Source organism: Pseudophryne corroboree, chromosome 6, assembly GCF_028390025.1.
Source record: "Pseudophryne corroboree isolate aPseCor3 chromosome 6, aPseCor3.hap2, whole genome shotgun sequence".
Taxonomy (NCBI): Eukaryota; Metazoa; Chordata; class Amphibia; order Anura; family Myobatrachidae; genus Pseudophryne; species Pseudophryne corroboree.
This window is the reverse complement of record NC_086449.1, coordinates 443,032,109-443,051,834: the sequence shown is the minus strand read 5'-3', so window position 1 is coordinate 443,051,834 and position 19,726 is coordinate 443,032,109.

The following is a 19,726-nucleotide window of genomic DNA, read 5'->3' as shown; positions in this document are numbered from 1 at the left end:
AACTAGGCGCACAAAGCCCCTGGCTTCCGGCGGAAGAAGCCAGGCAGGGGTAGAGGGATCCAGAAGGATCCCTCTTCACAAGCCAGGACCGCTTCCAATAGGTTAGCAGTGGGGGTGCAGGAGTATTCGCCATCTGTAGATGCGAATGCTCCCACAGTCAAGTTCTGAAAATATTGTATTTTTGGCACTTGATGAATGAAGCCCCCATACTAATGTATGGGGAAGCTGGGCCAGCTCGGGAGGGAAAGGTAAGCAGGAGATATCGCTTTCATTTTCACCTACTTTTGTTGAAATGAAGTGATGATGAATATGCTCCATAGAGTGAGAGACAGAGAAAACGAGAGGAATGATATAGCAAACATTGTGCCAAATTCAGACATGATCGCAGCAGCAAAATTGTTCTCTACTGGGTAAAACCATGTACACTGCAGGAAGGGGGGGGGGGGCAGATATAACATGTGCAGAGAGATTTAGATTTGGGTGGGTTATTTTGTTTCTGTGCAGGGTAAATACTGGCTGCTTTATTTTAACACTGCAAATTAGATTGCAGATTGAACACACCCCACCCAAATCTAACTCTCTCTGCACATGTTATATCTGCCCCACCTGCTGTGCACATGTTTTGCCCATTAGAGAACAATTTTGCTACTGCGATCAGGTCTGAATTAGGCCCATTATTCACTATGTTACCATGTTAAGCACAGAGCACCTGATTCCGAGTTATAGGAAAGTCGGAATGGGGCTGCATCTAGCAATTTTTATAAAACTGTGTATGTGTTGCGGGATGAACATGCATCTATGTGAACTTACAAGCAAGCCAGATGCTTCTCAGTTGTTTCTCTGCAGCCAATGGAGGGGCATTTTTATGGGTGGTACAATGGGAATGCATGCAAGTAAACTGTGGGTGTGTCATGGAGGCGTAACCAGAGATACTTGCTATTCTGAAGCATAAGTATCTCCTGCACGTAGCATGGGGTAGGTGTAAGTTTCTATGATAATGATGATGGCTGGTCTTGTGCACATAAGAGTGGGGTGATGTGATTGCAGGACCAGTATTTTATATTTACTTGACTCTATGATAAAAGCTATATACTGATCAAATACACACAACACTCAGATATAACACTCACCAAAGTAAATACTGTATATTAGCAAATAACAGATATGTTGATATTGAGCTTACTTTTGAGATATTACTTATTTACTAAATATGGTGAGAGTTGTCTCTCCAGTATGTTGTATAATAGCCATGGACTAGCAGCCTGGCATTTAAACCTTATTAGCGGGATGTACTAAGCATTGCATTCGCAATGCAGAACATCCCACCACTTACCGCAGGCATACTAATCGCATATGTACTTAGTATCTCAAAGGACAGCTCTCCCGATAAGAGCTACCCTTTGTGATACCAGAACTTCTGGGTTTACTACTCTGGAGTCCCTCTGTGCATTGCAGAGCATCTCGGCTGCCAAAAGGGGTGCTAGGAGGGATCCAATTGGATACCTCTCAATAAGAAATGCTGAAAAAAAGGTGTTATCCACTGCATCCAAGCCCCAGAATGCATAGCTTTCCGAAGCTTAGTACATATGGAAAATGCAGCCAAAGTGTAAAAAAGGCTGTTTTCAGGATTTTGGCCATATCTTTCCTTTAGTTCATCCCGCCCTGTGTGTGTCCCGGTCCACCTCTTCTTACACTATATAAATGGCAGGTGTTGATATCTCATAAAGGGGGAGATGTATTATTAATTATCATAACCACCATTATCAAATTGAAGTCAGTTAGCACCAGGATGTATTATAAACTTACTGTAGTTGCCGAAGAAAGAGAGTGATAACTCACCTCTCTGGCGAATCGCTCTCTTCCTCTTGTGGCTTCTTAGACCGGCACTTGCAGGAACACTGTGCAGCACCTATCAAAACTTCCCAGCTGACCCCATAGCTTTTAAAAAAAAAAAAAAAAAACGTATTTTTGTGTAGGCAATCCCTGGCTACATAGTGCCTCTGTCATTCAGATCACTTCCCTGCTTTCATACATGCAGGGCACTGGCACAGTAACTGCAGCACATAACGTGTGCAGTTACCAGAAACACAGGTAACACCTGTTCTTACATCTACCTTAAAGTCTCCTTTCATAATGTAGCAATCTGCATGTTAATGTAACCTTAAGTTTTATTGAGCACAGATGTCTTCTGTGCAGTGTGTTCAATATCTTAATAGAGGCAAACAAGTATGCATATTTAGCTACTTAATAGCCCAACTAGACATTAAATAATAGGCTTTCTTAAAAGGATGGTGGTTAATGAACTATTCAATCATCTATGAATGTGCATGAAGAGAATCAAAGATGGATAATAATGTATTTCTTTAACTGCTACAATGGATGTCTGATAGCAGGTAAATCACTGACATACTGTATGAATGCGTGTAAATTAACTCTGTGCATTGATTTGATACCTACTGTATATATATTATACCCTTGGTTCACTTTTCTCAAAGATTTGTACTCTATATTCACCGGTTGCTTTGCAAAGCAGAACAGCGGTGGTCACTGGCTCTTCCATCTGTGTACACACACACACACACACACACACACACACCCACCCCCACCACCCTTGGGGCACTGTGGCCCAAGGGTGGGACAGCGGGACAGTGTCCAATTAGTGGGACTGTCTCGCTATATTCGGAACAGTTGGAAGGTATGCTTAAGCATACCCTATATGGATGTACATAGCTAATGTGGTTCATCTGTTTTACAATTGCAGCCCCCATAGATTTTTATAGGGGCTGCTTTATTGTGAATTTTACCAAGCTCCAGAATGCAAAGCCTCACCCCATTAGCTAACGCAATCTTAAGAAGCTGTAACCAACGAAGCCTATAGGCTGCATTATTTTATTGGAATAATGTAGATCCCTCCCCAGTAATAGCCACTAGCACATGCATGGTCTGGCGACTGTTCTTTCGCAGCAGGCTGCTGGGGGCCTGCAACAGAAAGTAAACTGATCGCTGATGCAATCACTTTACTTTGCACATCACTGGGATGATCAGTGCTCTTGTCCCTAGATGCAGAGCTGGATTAAGGCTTTTGGGAGCTCAGGAATTTAAATTTGGTGGGCCCTAAAGAGCAACATATTGGAGGCAGGGCTCAGGTCCTCATGTGCTTGCAGTCAGAGTGCATGCTTCATGTCATGCTAGGGACATGCAAAGCTCTTCCCAGGCTGCTGGGCTGCCCTTTTCTCCTTTGCTCAGGGCACTGGCCCAAGTGTGGGACTTCATCAAAGTTCCTGCAAAGCAGGACTGTCTTGTCAAAATTGGGCTGTCCATGGGATATGCATGCATACAAATAGCCTTACATATACAGTCCCACAAATATACACTTACAGTGCATACAGTCATACACAGACACACACATAAACAAAATTGCAATCATATACATACACACATATACACATACATTAAGTCCCCATCCTCTCATCATCTTACAGGATGTAAAGTCTCCTAATTTCTCTGGGTAAACTGCAGCAGCTACTCCCCTCCTCTCTCCCATGCTGCTTGCATTGTACTTCTTAGGGTAATGTTAAACTTATCTATTTGGCACCACCTAGTGGTGTCATGTATGCTTTTATAAGGAGCAGCTACTTGTGATGGTGGTGTGGCTTTTGTTGTAACTGTGTTTTTGCCACTTAGAACTCACATGCAGTGTTTTTCTCCCTTGAATACTTCTGAAACAGTACTGACTGTACAGTGCTTTGCAACCCCACCACCATGCTTGGACTCCACTCTCCTCCTCCTTTTCATATTTCCAGTCTGCCTGTATGTGTGGAAACACAGATACCAACCTGCCCTGCTACAGTTTTAGCATGCCCTCACAGCAAACATGTGACGGGGCATACTGGCATCATGTATAGTTCAGTTTCACAGACTGATGTGTCTAATTGTCATATTAAGATTTGTGTATGGGTAAACAATGTGGGTGACATAACAGGATCAGTGTTTGCTCATGCGCAGTGCTCTTCCCTCAGTGGAACACTATTTTTTCATTTATCATACATTTATCATACAGTATATGAATGGTCAGCATTATTTATAATTGTATCTATATATACATTATAACGGTCTACATTTTGCCTGTCAATATTTTGACTGTCTACAATTTGCATTTCCATTTTGGTTGTGTCTACATTTTGCTTGCTGACATTTCGACTGTCTATTTTTGGCATTTAGAAATTTTGACTATTGACATTTTTTTTTCATTGCTGACATTTTGAGTGTATCTACATTTTAACTGTCGACCTAATGACCATGCTGACATAGTTCCATGTTGGCCTTTTGGTTGTCTGTATTTGACCATTTCAACATTATGTAATTCGACATTTTGGTGACAACCTTATGATTGTTTAGATTTTTATTGTTAATATTTTGACTACATCTTGTGCAGCATATGAGAAGAAATAAATGATTTTCATACATCAGCCCTGCTACTCAGTGGTCTTCCAGACAGCTATGAGACACTTATAACATCACTTGATGCCAGACCACATGATGAATCGAGATTGAGTATGTTAAAGGGAAACTGGTGGATTAATTCAATTGCAAGACAAAATATGTAAATAAAAGAAGGTACAGCATTGACAGTTCAGGGCTCTATTATCAAAAGCATTAGTCAGAGACTAGAAACATGTGAATGTTTTGTGTGAAAGAAACCTGGCCACCTAAAGGCAGAGTCTGGAAACCCAGAAGGAATCATCAAAAGAAACAAGGTGCAAAGCAAAATGCAAGAAATGTTATAAAGGAGCTGAAAAAATACTTCTAATGCTTGATGTGTTTTCAATACAAACATAGGAACAGCCATAAATACTTGATGTATTGACAATAGGAGCTATAAGTCATATGACAAAATGATCAGAATTTCTTTACACAAACCATAGTAATTTCTGTACTCAGACCATAGTAATTCATATATAGTATATATAGTAATAGTCATGGCTAATGATTATTATATGGTCTATATTGTGGAGAGGTGGCTGTACTGCACACCCTAGCCTCTTATAATGGGATGTGCTACCTTGCTGGGACTTAGTACTACAATATAGGAACAAGGGTGCAGGTGCACCATACACCATTAAAATTATATCAACCATAATATTCGTGGTTCTTGGCATATATTGGCCAGTATATGAGCCTGCCCACCTACTTCACGGTGACCTCGTAGTGACCTGTCCGATGAGATTATTATATTGTCTCAGAAGGAATAGGAGAAGGTAACGTTTACTGTCCAGTCTCTCCAACATTTACCAGAAAGAGGTTTATCAAGAATGTATTTTATGTACCTAATCTTTACACAATTTGTCTGGGAAAACAGCTCACCAAGTAAGGACATGCTGTGACATTTAAAGGTGATAAATGAGTTATTGCAAACAGCAGACACATACTTATAGAATAAAAACTCACAAATCAACTATCAGTCAAACTTTAATAAAGCTGTTAATACCTCTAAGCAGGAGTATATTAACTGTATTCATGTATGGTACCCATCATCTAGGGTACAGAAATCCAGAAGCCAATAAATACTAGCCAAAGAACAGCATGCAATGGTATAAAGATTGACTCCTGCAACATAGTAATTGTCTAAATTGTTTAAAAAAGAAAATGATAAGAAAACGTTTTGCAAAAGCCAGTAATAGCAGAGCTAAAAAGTGTATAGACCCAATGCACTCTTACGTATGTGGAACAATAAAAAAAAAGTAACCCCATGACAAATAAATATTTTCAAACATTTATTGATTACTCAAAGATTACAACACTTTACTTGAGCTTAATTCTTACTGTGCAGCAGGTAAAGAACTTTGGAAATTTTCCAAAAAACACTATGTGCAGATAATGGGAAAGAATATGCAAGTGCCAAGACACAAACCATGAGAGATTCTACCTAGGAATTCACATACAGGCAGAAAATGGAAGTTCTCTACATATGTTGGCAGATGTTTTGACATAGCCAATCCCAAGGCCAAAGTTTGAGAACATTACTTCCAAGATGGGACTGGTTTGAAAAGCAGTTGTTGAGTGGGGGTGTTAGACATGTGTCATTGATATTGCAACCACTATTCTCAATTGTGTTTATTATACAGGTTGAGTCTCTCATATCCAAATACCAGAAGTATTTTGGATATCAGATTTTTCTGTATTCTAGAAGTGTCAGTTATTGATAGATAGATAGATAGATAGATAGATAGATAGATAGATAGATAGATAGATAGATAATCGATCTACTAATCACAGCTCTTAGACCAGCATGCAAATAGAGATTAATCTATAAATGAAGTCATTGTGCAAGGTCAACATTTCTCTAAAAAAGAGATTTGATATGACCAATGATATTTGACAGTGAACCAGGAGTGTGTATACAAATCTAAACTAGACCAAAGGAATTGTAAAATAATTCCTAGGAATGTGATGCTTGGTATACTCGAGACTTCTAAGAAAAACATTGTCAGGTCTGTTATAATTAACCCTCATGGCTGTTCCATGAATATCCCACCAGAGATTATGCCTCACAACTGATCTGCATTCCTTCTCATTATAGCTGTTTACCATAAATGTGTGTGTCAGTGCAAGTCTTGTAAGGTTGCTTGTTAGTTTACCTGAATTTGATTACTGTACCCAGAAATGTGACCAAATTCTAAGAAGGAATAGGCAGAAGTGAGGAACAACCAAATGGCTCCTATACCAGCAAGGTGAGCACATGGTTTACATATTAGAGAAGCCACATAAGCAAGGTTTGGCTGGTGAACTGGAGATGTGTCTTGAGTAAAGTGGCTTTATTTAACCCAGTTTAGTTTTGATTTGTTCTTAAAGTTGGGAGGTACTGTAGATATTTTGTCTGTCTACTTATTAGGAATAAAGAGGACATGGTATCATTTCTATAACTTATGGTGAAATCACTGTAAATAAAGAGAGAAGTAAAAGTAAATTTTTGGTTTGCCCCTAAATGAAATATATTGTACCACTGATACTCAATTCTTCCTAGAAACATTAATGAATTTGAAGCCAGGCTTGTTGTCCTTCATAAGACAAGATTTACATCTTTCGGTTCACTGCACTTTCTATTAATCAGTTATCGTCATACTGTTAATGCGTAAAATCTGTAAGTAAGTCAATGGCTATCATCAGGCCAAAGATTATTGCTGAGGCAGGGACTATACAGTCATCTCTCACAGAATGCAGTTGGCGAAATGTGCTACCTTGCTCTTTATCCTGATGTTGTAGATATGATTACAGACAGGCTGTCACTCTGGGGATAATTGATGCTCATTTGCTCAGCAAGCATGGCAATTACACACAATGCCCTGCTGACAGAAGCGAACAAAACTCTGTACATCTTACACTACACAAGAAACTACTAGTTCTCTGGTGATATTTTTGTTGTTACAATTCCAATGTACAGTAGTAAACAATAATGAACATTAGTTTAAGTGTTTCACAAGTAAAATGGCAACTCTTTCTCACCATGTAAACTAGAAATATTAAAATGAGATTCATAGCTGTTAAACAAGAATACATTTCTAAAATGACAATCTAACTTAGTCAGTAGCTCCGATTTTGCCACTTGAACCTGGAAATTATGTTATATATAATTTAAAAAAAATGCACAGTCAGTTCACATTGGTGCTGTAATGATGTCTGCACAGTCCCATGACCACGGTGTTAGCCCTAACTCATAGGACTCATATCCATAGTCAATTACAGTACTTTCAGAATATTGCTTATTTTTTATTTCTAATTATAGCAACTTGTATACAGTTACACTTTGGTGTGAATTAAAAAACAAGACAGGATATCTTTTATACAGGGACATATAGTCTCATGCCAAGTTGAGTACACGTCCTTTTATGTAGTATAAAATACTCACATTTGCACTTTGCAAGTGTACGCCTACGTCCAGGGTTGGACTGGCCCACAGGGGTACAGAGGAAACCACCGGTGGGCCCCACTGCCTGGGGGCCCACTCCTTCCTCTAGGGATCAGGTTCCAGACTGTGCACTTGTATTATACATGGTAGATATGTTGCATTACACTGCACAAGTCTATTGTGTATTTCAAGCCTCTGTTGAGGTGGGCCACACCCCCTTTGTAGGCTGACCACACCCCTAAGTATGGGCCCCTATCACTGCATTCCCCCGGTGGGCCCTTCATGCCCCAGTCCGACACTGCCTACTTCAGTAAGCTGATTTGGTACTTGTCCTCCTTATTTAGCAGATGCAGAGCAGGGTGGAAAGGTAAGCACAAACACAGCCTATTACAGTAATTGGGAACCGAGGTAGACCATAACGGAGACACAGATACGACTGTCGGTAGCTATATCAGTAGCGGGTACCTTATGGCTGTTACACACTGATGATGATGATGATGAGGAGGAGGGTTTGTTATCTAGCCACTTTTGGTTTACTGAATGTGGATTCACCCCTGAAGCCAATAGGTGTTTCCTTCCTTGCTTCTGCATATACTATTTGATTTTTGTGGGCGTATATTAAAGTTATATTTCCTCATTTCATTCGTAGTTGAGAAGGAAGAATATTTTTGTTGTATTTTTTAGGTTATTTCATAAAAATCAAACATTCATTAATGCATGCTCTGCTTTATAAAACAAATGCTAAAAAAATGTTTATTGTGCTCTTGATCAGGTTAGGTGTAAGTGTATTTGGGAGTAAGTACATCTGACATGAACATGAAGCATATGCGACTGGTGCAGAGCTGGATGCTTCTTGAGATGTCTCCAATTTGTCATATAGATGTAAATTCGCTACTTTTATGTGCAGCTTTTTTAGAGCTTCTCTTTTTGCTGTATACTATATAAATCCAACTCAGCATTAAACCATCTAAAGATGGTGTTACCCACCGGGCTTGGTACATATGGGAATGTAAACAAAACTCAGAAAATGGGATTTTTATAGTTTTGGCTGCATTTTCAAGTTTAGTACATCCTGCCCATTGTCTGGTGATCCCACTGATTATAGAAAATGACACACAATTTCAAAGAGGAGACTCTTCTCTTTCAAACAAGGAAGCCCTACACCCCTCTAGTTGCCAGGGTACAGTCCCCTTCAGTGCATTACTGTACATTTCTTTCTTCTTCTTTTTTTTGCTGCTGGAGAGAGGGTTTTTTTGTTTTTGTTTGGTTTGGTCCCTTAGCTATGGATGGGGGTGGGTACGAAATACCTGCAGTTGGGATCCCAACACATCCTGGTATTTTTAAACTATCCCATCCCTCCTGAAACCTAACCCTAACCATCACCTCCTGCAGCCTACCCTAACCATCCCCTCCAGCAGCCTAACCCTAACCATCCCCCCCACACTCACATCTTTACCATCTCCCTAGTGCCTAACACCATCTACTGTACTTACCTTTGGGATGTGTCGGAATTCTGGACTTCTGGATCTTGCTGTTGGTCTTCTGACTGCCGGTATTTTGATCACTAGTGAGACCCATCATTATGCAGATGACGTTCCCACTTGCGCATATGTGGCCAGCCTTTTCACCACAAAAAACAACTACTGTCAATGACCCTTCCTTCCCTATAACCACAAGAACATTTCTGAAAATAAAGTGCCAGTTTTCCTGGCCAATTCCAACTGATATAAATATCCTCCACATAGTGTAGGTTTAAAAAAAAAAAAAAAAAAAAAAAAGCTTTCAGATACATTGTACATACAGTAGCAATTTTACACCAGTAATGGTTTTTATTTTTCCAAAATAATCCCTATAATATTTCTAGGAAGCAACAAACAGGAAACAGTGATTTGTTGGTATCCCAGTATTATTTGTTCTTACTAGGATTCATTACTATACACTGCCTCGGAAAGATGCTGACTTGTTAGCAAAGGCATTGGTACAATTCATTACAAAATACAGACATATAAAAAAAAACATAAAAAAAAGAAATGACATGCCCAGTTGTTTTGTAAGCAGTAAGCAGACACTAAAAATTAACCCTATATCTGTCCAGTGCTGTGGTTGCAGTTGGTACATACAGACCGGTGTAACTGTGTAGGAGTTAATGCAGAAGAAATAATAGGGAATTGAAACCATGGCGACATCAAGAATGGCTCTGATGAGCACTAATGTCCTCATCTGTCATAGCTCCCCTTCTCCATTATCATATGAAAACACAACTTGCATGTGACTTATTTTAGGCATGCAAATTTACTGCATATTAAGAAGTTAAGTAAGGCCCTTAACACATTCTCTATACTTTATATTCTCTACCAATAAGACATATTTGGCAGTTCAGCCCGCTCACAAAAATAAATTGCTGAAACTGTCTATCACATTGCTGCAGGACTAACATTTAAATGGGCTAAAAAATAAAAACCCACTGTGGTCATTTCAATATGTGCGGGAACAATAACAAAAGAAAGAAGCTGGATTCCAACAATTAATTGCTGCTGGCACCGGCAGAAAATACACACAACCACTTCTCAAAGCTTAAAGGTTTTACTTGCAATTTACTTCAGGTTATATCAGATGTAAATGAACACTGATACATTTTTGACATAGTTTTTAATGCTGCTTAGTAACAAACAACTCAATTACGTCAAGCACCTAGATCTTTGCTAACTTACAAAGCTTTTTGTACCCACAGCAATTACAGCAACTGGATTTGCACTGACTCATCCTGTCTGCAATATTCAAAATAAAACATGCCTTTATTTCCAGACTGCAAAAAGAAGTCACCAAAGCCTGCCGCATAGTGTTTTTACTTCTTTTGTCATTTTTTTACCCACAATCCATTTCTCCTCTCAAAAACCTATCTCTGTTATTAAAGCTATTAGATGATCTCTTTGACTGGCTACTATTAAGTGGCTGCAGGCTAAATGTTTTTATGCCTCTATTCTGACTGTGGATAAAGTTTTGTATGGAAGGGAAAACATTCTCTTATGAAATCCACATATTTTATGTTCTCAGCTAAAAGCAATTATATCAGCATATCTCCATTAAACAGAAATTGAAACCTATGTAAAATGTCCTCATCTCGGCAGCCAGGGAATATCTGTCTGTGTTAGATATTATGTCTGTGATTGTTATGAGAGTGTTTACAAGTCTCAAAGAGGAATTCTAAGGACTGGAAACTACAAGATGATTCTGAGCAATTGTCTGGCAATCCATTTCAAAATTCATTTCCTTTATTATTAGAAGTGCACTTTACTCTGAGAGGCTCAATTTATTTTTGTCAGACTTTTGCTCATACCCAAATAATAAAGTTATGTTTTTATTTGTATCTAGTTATGTTCCCGTGTGCAGTGCAGGATCAGTGTGCCTTATATAAGCCGCCAGGCACAGCTAATAACATTACCGCTCTATGCAAAATACGGCTGATTATTTATAAAATGGGTGGGGATGCTAATTACGTTTTATTATATAAGTGATAATGCCATACTAAGGGGGGTTATGGGGGTTGCGGCGTAATGATTCACAATCACTGTGCCACCACTGTGCAATGCGGTGAATAATGTCATTATGTAATGCGGCAAGGCCATGGTTATAAAACTTGCTACATCAAGTCTCTGATCCAAACTTATTGTGAATGCTAAAGCTCATTGCATATGATAAATGGTACTCCAGCCAATCAGTACCTGACTGACAGTTATGAGCAGAACACGTATCAGGCTGGAGCACCATCTATCACACGTAACAAGTTTTACCATTCACAAGTTTTATCGCTCGATAAATGAGTGCCTAAAAGTGTTACCTGTAATACAGGCCTCATGTCCCATCACTTTCATAATTGAAGCCATCAATGACATTAAACTGAGCAAGAAGACATTTCTATTTAATAAAAGTGAAAGCTGTAAAAGGGTTAGAAATGTTGGCATTTCGTGAGATTGCCCCTTTAAAAATGTGTCTTTTTCACTGTAAACGTAGTTTATGAAGGCATCTACCAAGAGCAGAGAATAGGTGTGCAACTTCAAGTGTGCTGGACCGGCTATCTACGTGCACTGGTGTAAAACTGAGGTATTCACTGCATTTCATACATTTGTCCCTATATTTTTACAGAGATTAATTACAGGGCTCTATACATAATATACCAGCTTTAGCAGCAAATTCCCCAATGTAGTGTAAGTTTTTTTTCAACAAATCTCAACTTTATTGTACCAACCATTAACTTCTATGAACACTGCTAACAATGTAAACATCTGTACAAAGCAAAGAGAACACTTGCTAGAAATTGTGTATGTGTACTACAAGTCCATATGTTTATATTACTCTTTGCAATATTAATGGAAAATCAGTGTTACAGAAAATTGTATAAACCATGCTTTTACGCACACTGTATATCTACTTTAAACAGAAGGTATAAGGCCTGATACAGCTCACGCCTAAAGATGTTTTAATGGTTTATGTTGTATAATAATAATTGTATGCGATTATCTTAAATTGGCCCCTCTCTGTAACCAGAAACATTGGCATCTATGAAATGGCTGATAAAACCATTATTACATACCCAAATTATCATCAGGGCAAGGGAGCTTGTAAAGATGATGAGAGATGCATGCACACACCACAACTAAGACAACACTGGCATCTTAGACTAGGCCCTATATGTATTTGAGCTATTACAAAGACCCTTAAATGCAGAAGAAAAAATGAGTGACTGCCAAAACTATACTTTGAAACCCTATAGCTAGATCTGATTGGCACATGTCAGATGTTCACTACAAATGTAAAGACTTTTATATTCATAACAAAGAGGTCTGGGTGTAAATACGAGTGGGAATTTTACTGTTTTATGGGGGTGATTCCGAGTTGTTCGCTCGCTAGCTGCTTTTAGCAGCATTGCACACGCTAAGCCGCCGCCCTCTGGGAGTGTATCTTAGCTTAGCACAATTGTGAACGAAAGATTAGCAGAATTGCGAATAGAAATTTCTTAGCAGTTTCAGAGTAGCTCGAGACTTACTCACAGATTGCGATCAGCTCAGGCTGTTTCGTTCCTGGTTTGACGTCACACACATGCCCAGCGTTCGGCCAGCCACTCCCCGTTTCTCCAGACACTCCCGCGATTTTCCCAGAAAACGGCCAGTTTCCGCCCAGAAACACCCACTTCCTGTCAATCACACTCCGATCACTTCAACGATGAGTAAATCTACTAAGTTTTGTGGTAAAATACTTACCGCATGCGCACTGCGAACCATGCGCATGCGCATTTTTGCCTTAATCGCTCCATTGCGAAAATTGGCAACGGGCGAACAACTCAGAATGACCCCCGATAAACTATATCAAATCAGGAACTGGAGTCAGCATATGCAATTATTTCTGCTTCCTATCTTTCTGAAGAAAATCTCCAGAATGCTCAATATTTAAGGGAAAGCGATGGAAAAAAACTTGAACGCTGTTTATATATATGTTGTTAGGAAAATATTCAGTACTTAATTCTTGAAGTAATGTTACTAAATGGAAAAGTAGGAGTCTTTTTTTTATTATTGTACTTTTATAACTTTGACCACAGCACTATTAATAGAGAAAACGGTCACATCAAGATCTTTTCAAATATTATCAATACACTATTAGCACTCTCTGCTGCAATGCCATGAAATATAAGCTGTATTTAGTAACCACAGCGTAATGATTTTTTGTTTGGTGTTATACAGGTGATGGGTAGAGCAACCATTTAATCTCAGACATTTAATCGTTTTCTAACTCAAACAACAAAATAATTGAGTGAATATATCTGCATTGAAAATCCATAAAGGAAACATGAAATTATTTAAAGAAGCTGTGGTTTAGTCGCCCAAACTGATTCCAGCACAGGTCTAATCCAAAGACACACAATGTTATTTGATAACACATCCCCAGGTTGTTCCCTCAAGGGATTTGCTGAATAATTTACCAAACACTCAACTCCAATTCATTGTGTCATTTAATAAGCATGAAAAATCATCTCCTAATAGACATGACAATGTCTCAGACAATATACTTTGAGACAAAATGCCCTTCATCAGTTCTTAATATCCACAGTGTAAAAGACCCACATGCGTTATTCTCATAGGACTTGGCTTTCTTTACATCCACATTCAGGGAGTCAAATCAACACAGAATAAATATGTGATTACAGAGCTAGAACTATAAAAAGAATAAGATTGCATTACAAGACAGACAGAAAATAGAAATAAAGTGTAGAATAAGCTATTTTGATGAGGGAAAAAATCTTGCTGAAGAATCTAAAGTAATAATTGTTCATATGAAATCGACAACAGATTTTCTTTTCCTCACAAATTAAGAAATCTGATATGTGATCTTATTTCTGAAAAGAACAAGATATTCCCTGAGAAAGAAAAGGACTTGTACTTTTAACTTTGCCTCTATGATCCACCATTCAAAAGAGCATTTATGTTACCTAGGATACCCCAAACCAATCACCCATCTACAAAGAATAGATTTAGGTTTACTACTACTACCACATGAAATTACTCTTATATTGCAACTAATTGTAATCCTCTTTATTTTATTAATGCAAAAAGGAGCATGAACACCTGTTTGAGGGCACCCTTTACTGTATATATCTAAAACAGGATCAGTATGATTTACCTACGATCAAAATCCCATTGTCAAAATACAGACAACAATTGACCGATGGTCAAAATACCGACAAGGTCAAAATACTGTCATGGTCAAAATACCGACATTTAAAATGTCAACATTGTCAAAATACCTACATTTAAAATGTCGACATGGTCAAAATGCTGACATTTAAAATGTCGACAGGTCAGAAAGTCGACACACTTTAAAAACATTGTGCGTATGTCGACATAGGTCGACGTGGGCACCGTGTAAGTGTATCGCATCCCCTTGCATGGTGAGCACATCTTGTGTGTATGTCAGCATAAGTCGATATGGACACTGTATAAATGTACCGCGTCCTCCCGCATGCTTCGGGCAAGGTGCCTTGCTGCACTCTGCACACTATTATATTCCCCCTCCATGTCCACTGGGAAGTATAAACAAGTCGGTTTCAATGAAAAAAACGTGAACAACTCATGTTGATTTTTTAGACATGCGACATTTTAAATGTCAGTATTTTGACCATGTCGACATTTTTAATGTCGGTATTTTGATTTTGTCTGTATTCTGACCATCGGTCAATGGTTGTCGGTATTTTGATCGTTGAGATTTTAATTGTAGGTAAATTGACCGCATCCCTCTAAAACTAGTCTTTGTAACACTGTATACAGTATTTCATGTCTGACAGGAGATTATACAGTACCAGATGCTACATCTTAGTTGGCTGAAGAGCCTCTTAATATCAGAATTATTATTTACACTTTGTCTCCCATGTTAAAGTATCACAATTTTCAGCATAACCTATGTTCTATTTCAAACTTATTATCACCTAACTTCAGTTAATAAGATGATTACACCTTAATTTTTCTATTTATTTAAAGTCTTCATTCAAAATTCCACCCAAGGTTGGTTTAATAGAGGAGGGGCCCATGTGCAGACTCTGTACAGGCATCCTCTTCTCTTTGGCACAGTAGACCCCACCATGCACAGGTCTCCGGTAACATGGTGCCCGCCATGTTTCTGTGATTTATCTTTGCTGCACATGCACAAATTACTGGGAAAATGGCCACTCTGTGATTTTCACTGTGTTTTATGATGCTGCTGCAGTGCTAACGTGGGGCTTCTGCACCCATTATACTGTAGATACCCAATGGCTCCACCTAAATATGATTGCAAATTAACCTACATCTTCTGAATCATTTCAGTCTCAACTTCATGCCAAGGGGATGGGATCACCGAGAACATTAGCACGGGACCTCAGGATGCCCAGGGGGCTGTATAGGCTGTAGTGTGCATGTGTGGAGCATCCAATGCACATTACTGTACGTGCAGCCCTGTTGCAACAATTCTGGCTGCAGGGTGCCATTCCAAGCACCTTGCTAGCCGGATGTGGGGACCGTGGGGCAGCGATGGTGCCACCCCCCAGAGCCCTATGCTCTGTGCAATGGGACTGCTCACATGGAGCTAGTTACAGCCCTGGTCACCTTTCCTCCTCACTTATTAGGTCTTCCCATTCTCACATTCAAGACAGTTCCTTCTAAGGTACTCACTTCCCCACCATGTACAGTAAGACATGCAGAGCTTCAAACTTGCTGTGAAAATGCTCCTGTTTATCATCAACACCTACCAGCCCTGACCATAGTCCTAATTATGCCCTTCCTCCTTATCTCTTCTCAGGTCATTTCCCAGTTTTCCTCACTTTATTATACTGTACACTCACTTGGGCAGTGACCTCCGCTCTGCTGTTCCCGCTGTACACAATCTATATCTCCCGAGTGTCCCATTCCATCAGCAGAATAGTGGGATTAGGCCCAGGTACTGAGTGACATAGCCACATCCAGGAGGCTTGGCGATGTGCCCTACAAAAAAAGTAATAAAATACTATGCACCATGCCATGCGCTTCTAAGGAGGGCACTGCACACTGGAAGGGGGGGCACTGTTCCCTATCACCAGCACTTCAAAGGGGGACAATGTCCCCCTCAGCAACTGACTCGGGCCCTTACAACAGGCCCGGCTAAACAGAACCTGGACCCCCCCCTCCCTCAGAACCACTGGATCCCATAGGTCTACTCTCACAGGATCACTGACTGCTAATGTCACTGTCATTCAGCTGTATAGATATCACACTCGTTGCTTGTTTAAATTTTTCTGAAATATTTTCTTATTTTGTGCCCACCCCATGAACTCGTACAATAATAAACAATATAGCTGTTACTATACCAATAAAAAATAAAAACTGCTGACCAACACAAAAAGACTGCTACCATTCATGGATATTTCTTTTGACATTTTATGGTAGAAGTCACTTGTTAAAGCAGAGCATCTGTAAAGCAATAGCACCCGCCAATTGATGGAAAGAATAATATTGTTGAAAAATCACTACCTCACTATCTCGTTCTTCTCTTTGTTGGCTATAATCGATCACATATTGTTGCCTTTTCTTTCTTTGACTGTCTAGTATTGCATTGGATGCCTCCTGTCTGACTAAAAGTTCCTTTTACGTGTTGAGCTATTTTGCATTAAAACCTTGCAGAGAGCAAAGACAGTCCAGTGCTGTCTAACACTATACGGCTTTTCCCACCTTTGTCTCTGGGTTTACGCTTTCTGAACACTGCTATTCTGCTTTCTAATTTGTTCTGATGCTTGCAGAAAGCGAGAGATGAAACTACACAACTATTGTATGTAATAATTCTGTATTACTTTAGGGATTTTTTCTGCCTTTTCAAAATTTTAGTCAGAAGGTAACAAACAAAAGACATCACATATCTTTGAGGATTCACAGTATTCTTATGGATGCTCACAAAGAAAGCAAGATAACAATGTACTGGAGCAGCAATTTGAAGGATGAAGTAATCAAAACACAATTACAAAGCCAGACATCCGAAATCACACTGGCAGTGATGGTAAAACATCATTTTTCATATATACAGTAATACTATAAAATTGAAGAATCATTTACAAAAAGGAGAATGTATTAAGGAGGAGAGTTTGATAACAAAACTGTCATTTTTTAAACAATAATTGCTAACCGTTTAATTAATAAGTAAAGCAAACATTTGTATTGAAAATACCTAATTCCGCTAAAGATCAACTGTATAGAAAACTGTAATTAATATGTTTCGTAATTCTGCATGTAACCTTAGAATCTTTTTTATTTTTATGTAAAAGTTAATATTTTATACCTATAATATTTTATTTGTCATTGCTTCCATCGTCAGGTGCCGTCCAGTGGGGACTACTGGAGGAAAGGAAGGGGTGGGGGGAAAGGAGGTGAAGGGATGGCTCATTGATTTGCTGTGCAATATATTGGTGGCTGGTCCCTGGGGTGAGGGCCAACCACTGTAAGGGAGGCAATAGTGCTTTGTAGTTCCAGATCACCTGCATGTAGGACTTAGCACGCTGATGGTCGCAGTGGAGGCCTTGTTTGCCTAGCATTCTGACCCTGGTTTTTGATACAAATTGTAAACAATATATGAAATAGAAGTTAAGAGTGTCCCACCAAAATGAGTGCACAGTCTAAAAGGCGTTGGGAAGCTTTGCTCTAATGATAATAATTGTTATAATATAACAAATAGCAATTTTTGCTGCTAGAATTGGTACAGTATAATTACAATGATTATGGTAAACAGGGAAAGGGATTGGATACTTTGCGGAAAATACAATTCAAGTGTCATTTGAAGATGTTGAGGGATCAGGAGAGTCATAGGGTGGGTAGGGTACAATATTTCATTAATTTCATGTGAAACGTTGGCATTCTGCATGGACCAGCAGCAGAGTGTTAGGGTTACAGTAGGCTATAGGAGGGGAGCGTTATAATTAGAGGTTAGACCTAGCAATACTCAATGCCAGAGTGAGTTTCCGGAGTGGAATGTCGTTTGTGTACAAGTCATTTAGTGAGAACAATTAATTTCAACTATATTGTACTTTGCCCATTATTAAATTTAAACTTTTTATACTACACTATGGTGTCACATCATTCTTTCTAGACATAACTGTAAGACAAGTACATTTATCCACAGAATGGATAAGTAACTCAAGGCCTCAGATCAGGTAAGCCTGCAATTGACTACTTAATGTATGTATGTATGTACACTGTTTTGAGCACTGAGTGGTTATCCTGACGAAGGGGCTGCGTCCCCGAAACGTTGATCTAATAAAGACACGGCTTTTCTTCACATTCTTTACAAGACTCCCAGTGCCGCACTTATTTCCATTTCTACGTATGGGACCTAGGTCCTAGGAAGTGAGGGCACGGGAGCACTTTGCCGTCACGCTGGGGAGCGAGAGGAGTGCCGGGTCTGGCACATTATTTGTATGCTGTGGCTCAATCTGCCGTAGAGCTTGGAGCATTTGTCCAAGGCACCCTCATCAACCCGTTTTACCTGACTCAGGAGGTACACCTGCACTGGCACTTTAATAGCACTTTTAGTTACTGTTTTTTTGCACATTGCACTTGTGCTGCATTTTTTTTCACTGCAAGATGTCCAGTTCTGACGCAACAGCAATGGAGGGAGCAACTCTGTTCTTACAATGTGACACGTATGATACACTCAGTTTCTCGGAAGCTGAAGCGGAGAATATCCTCCATAAAGAACCTCTGTTTGATACAGAGATTGGAACATCCAGTGAGGATATACATAAGGAACTTCTAAAGCTGCGTAAAAGAGAGATTGATTTCCTGTACCACGCCATGACCCTCTCTGACTACTACAGGGCCAAACAGATCCCGCGTGGATTTAGGATCCATAATATGCCGACTATTGGCCGATACGATGTGAACTTTTGCAAAAAATGGATCGCGGTGCTAAATAAGTGCTCCATGGACTTGCTACTACTAGTGATTGAGGAGTCCACTCGTGAGCTAAACATCACAAGAAACAAAATTGATGCATTCGAGGTGGAACATAACCTCAAGATAACACCAGCTCCGGATTGGCTCAGCAAACTGGCAGATGATGTTGAGCTATATAAAACGAACCTCATCAAGTTTAAAAAGCAAAAGAGGGTTCGGGTCCAGCAGGACTATGACCAACATAAAGTTTACTCTTGGCTGGGAAGTCAGGCCACTCAAGCACGAGGGACACAACCATCTTTTAACAGACGGAGATTCCAACGTCCACAGTATTCAAGTACATCAGCGAGTGAGACGGAAGAAGGAATACAAAGCACCCCAC